Source organism: Argopecten irradians, chromosome 6 (genome assembly GCF_041381155.1).
Source record: "Argopecten irradians isolate NY chromosome 6, Ai_NY, whole genome shotgun sequence".
Classification (NCBI taxonomy): domain Eukaryota; kingdom Metazoa; phylum Mollusca; class Bivalvia; order Pectinida; family Pectinidae; genus Argopecten; species Argopecten irradians.
In genome coordinates, this window is record NC_091139.1 from 10,102,820 (window position 1) to 10,112,651 (window position 9,832).

Consider the following 9,832-nt stretch of genomic DNA (forward strand, 5'->3'; position numbering starts at 1 on the left):
TACAACGTATTACGTCATTATTTACAAAATAGATGTGGCGTTCCGAAGTCGATTCGTGAACAACGAATCATGCGTTAGCAAGGGAATGTAGGAATAGCATATGGTTTATATATACATGATATCTTTCCTGTTCATGTTTTTGATCTTTTTGATTTCTTCAACTTTGCTTACAATTCGCTCACTCGACATAATTATATAAAATTTTGTATTAAACGTACGATTGTCATACATCCTTTTGTATGGTGCTCACTAAACACCGATAGGACTGTTTTTAGCGCTGTCGTTGTTCATAAGTTTGATATAGTTGTTTGCAGAAAGAACACACTTATTATACTAAGATAGGCTATGCCTGATGTCTTATCCTATTAATTTTAATGTTTTCGTAACAATAAAATATTTGGAAATAGGAAGTAAATAATTGATTAGCTAATTCCACAAAAGCTTGCACGTGTCAACCCTATATTATTGTTTCTCGGGCAAGCCCTCGGGAAATAAAACACCTCTTTAGGTAAATATCATTCCCCTAGGGTCATAAATTAATTTTAATTAAATTTGATTAAAGCTAATATTTTCATATTTTGTTTCATGGTTGATATATTTTATCACTGATATGTTAAATATGAAATCGTCGTCACGGGTGCGGCACGAAATTTAATGGGGTGTGAACAATGATGAGGATGAATGCACAGCCGTTATGTAATTTTAATTTTGATAGTTAGTCGATGTCAAGTACGTAGTGGTCAAAAGGTGCATTTAGACTATTTCATAGACAATGGTTATAAAGGAAATGATTAGCAAACCAAGCAATCGGTCTGAAAATATATGATTATTGTTCCTGTTTCCACACTATACATATCCATGTAAGAGATAATATTGTAAAATATCCATGTAACAGATCATCTTGTAAAATATCCGTGTAATAGTTAATATTGTAAAATGTCCGTGTAATAGATGATATATTGTAAAATTTCCATGTAATAGGTGATACAACATAATGCGTAACGTTCATCCAGTACCATATTTACACTATCAATGAACTTGTTCAAAGTGACAATACATTACAAATTCCTACACTTCAGCAAGTATTCATTTCTTTGTCTTTTATTATTAACACTGACAAAAATGCAAATTACTCCTAGTCCATTTCGAAAACATAGCTAAAAGTGTTTGAAAATTATTGCATATGATTACAATCATATATTTAAGCATTAAACTATCTACCTGTGGCATCGATTGTCTGCAAATCTATGGCATCTATATCGACAGTTTAATACTTCTGTTTACATTATTAACTCATTTTGGGATCTCTGCAATAACATTGAAACAAGATAGAACAGTCATTTTGACCGGTGAACAGTTGACGTCATCACGTCAACAATAGTGACGTCATACTGGTCACATTTTGGGTGTCAGTTTTACCCTCATATACTTTACTTTGCATTGGCTAGTTTATATTATAGAAATGACAAGTAACATTTTACGCTATTCTTAATTCCAATTGTTATAGAAATGTATATTAGGTAGTTCATGACCTTGTTATGTATTTTACTGATCTATAACACAATTTTCACCAATATTGCTATTGTTATTCTGAAAAGACTTACATTTAATTGTTTTTGAAGCTTTATAATTTTTCATATATGTATTGTGTTTTTGTAAGCAGTTAAAACTTAATCATTTAATGCCTGCATTCAATTATACCTTTCATCCAATGTATTGAAGTTTTTTTTTGAAAAAATATGACTTGCACGTGGAACTTTTCGCATTATTGAAGATAGAAAAACACATTGCTTAATTTACCTTTTTTTGTTCTTGTCAATTTTGTTGCGTGCATTGAAGGATAAAAAAATAATCTCATGAAATGAACTGAAGTGTAAGATTGATTATCAATTCTTCTATTTACACTAACCAATTAAAATTCCCACCGTAAAAAAAATATCAAATTATATGTATTCGGTATATTAGTATTATGCAAATTTGCAACATTGAACCTGTTACATTGTATATGCATGTTTTTTATTGTGTGAACGTTGCCATGATTAAAATCGCCGATTTTGAAATTAAAATTTTCATTTACAAAACTTAATGGTTTACATTGTATCATAAAATATTTAAAACAAATTGCGCAGTTCTGAAGTGCAGCGAATATTTGATCCGGTTACTCGATTCGCAGGGGTCAGGTTTCGATGAAATTGACTATTTTTTATATGTCATACAGTTCGTGTCTCTATACATAATCAAAACTTTTCGTCGAATAATTATGTGTAGCTGATATTAAAACATGTGTTAACTAAGCTTGGTGGAAACCGAACCCCTGTGTCTATCGTATGCGATGCAGTCAAATAAAATTATGTTTCCGTTTTGCTTGGATCTGCAGTGTATGTCAGCGTTTTATCACAGTATGTCCATTCTTCTAGACTCCGCAATGTTAAATAACTCTTCATCAAACATTTCTGCAACTGTTTCTAAATGCACAACGATATCCTTTTTTAAAACTGAAGTGGCTTAAAACTAGGTCATCAATATGAAGAATGTATTATCGCGCCGTCCATAATTAATCTTAATTGAAAAATGAAGTAATTGAACTTTACTAGTTCTCTTCAGGCAGCGAAGCTTAAAAGTAAATTTTGGGCGGTGATATAGTTGATGTTTAAGTTTATTTCACTATATTCAAGTTAAAATTGTGGGTGCTGCCACATTGCGTGGTTGTAAAAGGTGACTATCAAATATAATTTAGAATTTTATCTTTTCTTTTCTTCCTAATTAACTTTAATTGACTTTCATCCTGACTTCTCCCTTGAGACCGCCTCACTTTTGATCAGCATGTGAGCGCTCGCCCCGTCGGCTGAGACACACCAGTAGTAGTTTCTGCTCCTGCTAAGCGCTCATCGTTAAGTGATTAAAACGACATACTTAGTGAGATAGCACTGTGAAAAGGACAACAGTTTCCACCAATGCATAGGGACACGAAAGGAATATGCCGTAACATCCTAATACATACTGACATTCACATACAACACATTGCATACAGAGAATACTGTCGTTCATGATACCCGAGCTGTTTAAAGAATATTAATCCTACCAACAAACCAACTGTCCTTTGTTTATCTAAATAGTCAGGAAACATGATTATGTAGCAGAACACAGAGAAACACACATGAATCCTGTCGGATACCCCGACCAAGAATCGAACCCAGGTCTACAGGGTGGAAAACTACGGCTCTACTGACTTAGCCAAGAAGCATGCTCCGTCAGCTGAGTGATAGGGACCTTGCCTAACACTATTATATGTGTAAACCACAGCGACTCGCTCATTCTACAATTCTAAAGCATCAGAGCTACTTAACTTTTGGGTTTTTTTCCAAACAGCCACGTTGTCCCATATTGAATGTAATTCATTTGTTGCTATTTATAACACCTCTAGCGCTTTAACAGTTATTCTAATGAATAATTAAAAACGATATGTAAAGAGAGATAGAGGACCTATACATCACCCAGTCCGGATACCAAAACTACAAATAGTCAATATCTACTATAGAAATTCGGTATGAATATTTTGTCACAACAGATATCCCGACTTGACAGAGGTTAGATAGATACATACTGATGAGAAAGTTTTACAGTCGAGGAAATAACATCCGGTGATAATCTCTATGCTAAAATCGGACATGCCCGGCACCACATTGACCTTGTTAACTATGAACGACTAACTAGCAAGGTTAGAGATAGCAAATGGCTGGTTTGACTATTCAGAATCCATCTGCTATAAATAACGTATCTTATTTAGGTAATTCAAATCGGAAGAGACATTCTTTTTGATAATTTTGTATAAATCTGTTTTTTATGAAGGAGTTGCAGTACCATATATCGGGGTATTATGGATATGACTTTTCTGTCACGTATCACAAATTTAACATACCAAATACCTATGTCAGTATAATAATGGTACCGTAGGTTGGCTCAATATTAATTTAAATTTAATGTTGACCTAATCAAATGTTTAAACACAGGTTCTATGTAAGACTTTTTATCAGGAATGTATAGACAATTTGAATGCTAATGTGTGCAGTAAGTAAGATAGATCTAAGATGCACTAAATATGACATACATATGTAGAACACAAGGGAACTACAAAATATCCCAATTAGCTGGCGAAAACTCCCTGTACACAGTTTATCAAGTTCTTGGTCGACTGCTGTTAATCCATTAATCGAACTCAGTGGTATTTACACCCAATGTGAGAGAACCTGTATATGCTTAGCCTGTTGGGTGATCCCTTTAATTTTCACATTTTGTATGAAATAAAATTTGTTGAAATTGTTTACACCAAAAGGAATATCTTCCAATTTAACTAAACTAATAATACATCATTTAAAAGAGACTTTATGTCGCACCATCTCCGCAAAATGTGCAATAGTTGACAGTCGATATCTTGAAATATAACAGCTGTTTACAATTACGACATATTCCGACATGCATGACAGAAATACATATACATTTATATACATTAATGTGGTATAGGACATTATTCACAAATATAATCTTATCCGCTCGAATTGAACGTCTATTGCGTTCACACATAATTTCTCTTTTGACATTAAATGTCACCTTAATACCTTATTTTACCATACTTTGATATAGAACTTCATTAGAGGATGACAGTGCCGACTTATTGATAGATTATTTTGTCTGTTTGATTAAGTATGTATATAATCAATGAACCAGTCATTAACGGTTGAGTACAGTGCGAACCATATGTCCCACATGCCTACACACTATTGATAACACATAAATAATACCTATAAAGTACATATGCAGACTCGTAATGATATTTAGTAATGCACTATAGAAAATTATACATAGTTATCACTTTGATATTCTTGCTGCAAAGTCACTTAGGTGCACGAGGTGCACAATATCAACATCATATTGTGATTTGGAAAAGACAAATGTTCTGGTAATATCTTCATTTTTCCAAATAAACTTTAATAATGGGTTCATCGACGTCACCAAATGCTAAGATGGATAATGAATCCAAACCAGATCAAAAAATGTTTTGGATCAAAACCTTGTATTCAGTGTGTTGCTGCCTCGCCTTCTTCTCTCTCGTAAGTATATATATGCAATGTGTCAACTTCACAACATATGATACTATCACTTTTTATTGTTATAGAGACGCATTCGATAATAGCACTTTTAACTGAAAACAAAAGTTCGTCCTTTATTTACTGGCTTGTAACCATAACATGTTAAATGAGTTATACCACTGACGAACGATAATATTATTTTACCTATTAATTGTAATACATGAGCATTCTATTAAATATTTATCTTCAATAACAAAAGCTACTTACCTTATTCTATTACTATCAATGAAAACTTTGAGCTTCTTAAAAATGTATTTTACTTCATAAAAAAGTATTTAAGACAAATAATTTCACCGTGAAGGTATCTAGGACATTATGACCTGTTATACATGGAATGATTGCGCAGACGTCAAAAGCAATTTTTTTTTTCATTGGCATATTTTGTAAGTTAGACATACGTAAATACACCATTAAACATTTAACTATTTATTTTTCAAATGATACATATTATTATAACGCTCTGTTGCCGGCGGAGCATATTTAATTGTAAATGAGTTAATCTCTAGCTTATTTTCCTGATGCAAAGCCTGTCGAAATTTTATCAGGGATACATCGGTTAAGTTAGCAAATCTATATTCTAAATAATAATAGTTATAATACATTTTGGTATTCTATTTCGGTATAGGGCTGGGTAGACGATCTACAAGGAGCGGCGCTGCTGGAACTACAGATAAACACGGGCGTTACCTTCACACAAGCCTCATCTTATTTCACGATGTACAACCTCGCTCATATCTTTGGATCTCTGAGTACGGGGTTCCTCAGTGGCAGACTAAGTCCCTATATCTCTCTCACCTTCAGTCTGGGAATGATTGCTGTTAGTTCAGTCACAATCTCTTTACTGGAATCCTATCTGGGTATGATGGGCGCGTTTGCTTGTCTTGGATCAGCGATAGGGGTGATGGAAACAGGTGTGTAGTTTTCCATGATTATTTAATGACTAATAGAATATTTCCCTACTTAAAAAGATGTGACAACAAAATCACAACCCGAGGGGTAATTCATGAACGTCCAACCCGAGGCTTGCCGAGGGTTTGACATTCAGGAATTCCCAGAGGGTTGTGATTTGTTGTCACACACTCATAGGTAGGGAATGATTCTTTTTCTCCTACATACAAAAGAAAAAGAGGAAATGATAGCCTTAACAGAAGCATTTCCACCGCGACATTAACATAGTTCCATCGTCTGCACGTCGATATTGATGACGTCATCGACAATTCACTCCACGGTCACAACGCATGCAGTCATGTCATCACGTTAATGTCTTCAGGTTTAAAAGGTTAGCGCGCGCAATCTGTCATACCTTAGGGGTTGACAGAGAAATCTCCCACGACTAAAACCGGTGACAATCAGTGAATAATGGAAGATTATTTTTACACCAGCTATGTAAAAGGGTATTGTTCTGCGCAAAAGAATGTTCTTCACAATAAATGTCGAAGCGCCTTTTGAATACTTGAAGTGTATAATTAGTGGTGTAAAAACTGAGAAAAAAATGTTATAATAATAAAATCTGTTACCTGTAAGTAAACGAGATCGGGTTATCTCAGTCGAGGGCTAAGATTTTGTAACATAATCCCAACCGAGGCGTTAAAAGTAATAGATTTTTTTTCTCGCGCCTCTAAGATATAACAAAACCCATCTATATACGCGTTCAGAGTGTAAAACTATCCCGTCTTGGGCCTCCTGGTTCAAAGCCGATTAACCATTTCATCTGCGCTTCGATTTCAGTCATTCCGCATAAAACTATAGTTCGGTTATATCAAAGACAAACGATGATCAATCGATACATACTGTTTTCGTAATTAAAAACAACAACCAAACAATGCATGGTAAATGACTGAATGCACATATTTCTAATGATATTGATTATCTGACGGTTGTGACGTCACCGGTTCGAGAGTTTGACGTCACATGCGCGGACTTTTACATGAATGGCGTAAAATTCCGCCAAAATTCGCGTAAAGGTACCAGACAGATCGGACGAGATAGAAAAATCTAGCACCGGGTATCATGTGAGATTTCCCTGTCCGAGGTGCGAGAAAACAGTATATTCGATATAAATCATTATTATTGAGGACGAACTATGCTTATAGCAATGCTATTTCGTTGGTCTCTATAACTTCTTTATAACCCTGTTCTAATTCCAATGTATCATGAATAAATGTATTTCTTTGCAGTTGCACTGGCTGAGATAGCGGGACTATGGGGATCAGATACAGATGTACCAATGCATGTTGTATGTTTCGCCAAGGCCTTTGGATCCATGCTATCGCCTCTCAGTATCGCACCTTTTTTGAGACAGGTGAACAATGATGATATCAGTGACTTGTCATCTAATCAATCATCTATAGCAAATGAAGGATTCATCAATCATAATATGACTATAAACGTTTCACTCCAAACAAAAACTCATAACAGTCTTAAAGAAGAAATACCACTTTCAAAGCTGATCTACCCTTATAGTATATCTGCTGGTATCGCCATTGTAGCCTTAATGTCGTACATTTTTTTCTATTTTATATCACAAATTAGAAAATTTCAAATCGTTTACAGCCACGATGAGATGAAGCTAGACGATCCACTTAGTGGAAAGCACATGTACATAGCGTTGTTTTTCATTGGTTCGTTGACCGCGTTTACCACAGGGATCGACGCTGTATTCGACGACTTCATTTCGTATTATTGTGTTATTCAAATGGGATGGACGAACCAAAATAGCGCTTTAGTCCTTTCAAGCTATAATGTATGTTGTACAATTGGAAGTTTTTGTGGCATTATATACGCGAAGAGAGGTATCAACCCGATAAAAACCGCGACAGCACACATTGTGATAACGATCCTATCTTTCTGTGGACTGATACTAAGTGGGACATATAACCTAGATGCTGCCATGTGGATCAGTTGTACCCTGGCTGGATTTGGACACTCTGTTTTGTGGATATTAATATGTGTCATCGTTGAAGAACGCTTTTTCCCCATCACTGGTAAAATAGCATCTTTCATTGTGACTTTGTCATGTTTGGGTTCTGCAGCTAACGCCCCTTTTATAAGTTACTTCATGGAACATGTTTCAAACATGTTTTTCGGATATATTATACTGACGGAAAGTTGTATTTGTTTTGTTCTGATATGTGGCTGTATCTTGCTGAGGGAAAAGAAAAGAGTATCACCTGATTCGCTAGCTAATGACACAATCGTTATACCGAATTACTCATCTACATCTAAAACTGATCTTAGGGACGTTCGATGAAGGTTACCACTGTAGCCATGTTATCCAACGTTCCAGATCAGAATTGCATGAACGTCGGCTCCATAAAACTGTTTTCGCTCTTTAGCTCATTAGGTATGCTAAGGACAGCACTGTTTTTCTGCCCTCTTTGATGTTATGGGCACCGCACAACTGTTTATATCTAAACTTTGATTCTAAAGAATGCAGGTTTCTGTTGAGTCTTGTTGAGAACAAAGTACGCAATAGTGACATAACAACCGTATGGCTAGTCGGACATACAGAGACAGATAATTCAATATAGTGAATAGATGAGACGTACGTACAGTGTTGCTCCTGAGTTAAGCTCTCTTATTGGAATTTTATTCTCCTTTTCGGATCGTTCTTAGACAGATAGGAACAATTATAAGGAGATACTTTGAATTACATTTTCGTTATTAACATGCTTCAAAATATTTCTTTTATGTACACATTGTGAAACACCCGGAACTCTCCAACGATTACTTGACATCCAATCTCAAAAGAGAAACCCAAAACTTGTTATTGCTGGCAGAGGATATCTGCCAAAACCCAGGTCTCTACCCATGTCGTGTGTGTATACAATTAGTTTTTTTAAATCCAATCAATGAAATGTAACGAATGCCTTCATAAGTTTCATCGGAGATGTATACACATGTCTGTTTTCGAGTATAACCAGTCCTCACATTTCCCCTTACAGATTGAAACTTGTTTGGCCTACATAAATGTATTATTGCCTGCGTACATTCTATAGTGGCTGCTCATTGATTTATTTCTTTTAGTTTGCTTTTTGTCAGGTTTTAAATATCGTATAAACAATTTTGTCATTTTATGTTACATGCTTACACTGAAACACGTTTATAAGGAACACGCTTACAAAAAGTCATGGTTATAACGATTTTCATTCCCAGTCAAGGTTGCCATGGTATATCTGCATTATTTGTATAACGTATTATATAATTATAACGAAAGACGTAACTGATTGAGCTGATATATTAAACTTCTATACTGAACTTAGAAAACTAGTTAGTGTTGTTTGTATAAAGGGGGATAACTAACACCAACAAGAATGTGCAGCATACACCTCAATAGAATATGAACAGATAATACTCATCAGCACTTCAGCATTTGTTGCCGAATAAGTTATTTCTGGACTCTCCATTCATTGCACATTGGACAGGACAGACATACAGAGGCAACGTCCCAAGACATACAGAGACATACAGAGGCAACGTCCTAAGGAACATCGTTGATCCTCATTGTGACAACCAAGCTACGACCGATCATCCTATCATCCTGGACTACAATGCCAGGCCACATCGTACACGATTGTCTACAGTAAGAGCTAATCAATGTGACTCCTTAACCAGTCCTATTACCGGATATGGACCCCATCGCGTATGGGATCAAATCGGCAGGATAATCAACGAACTCGGTTCTT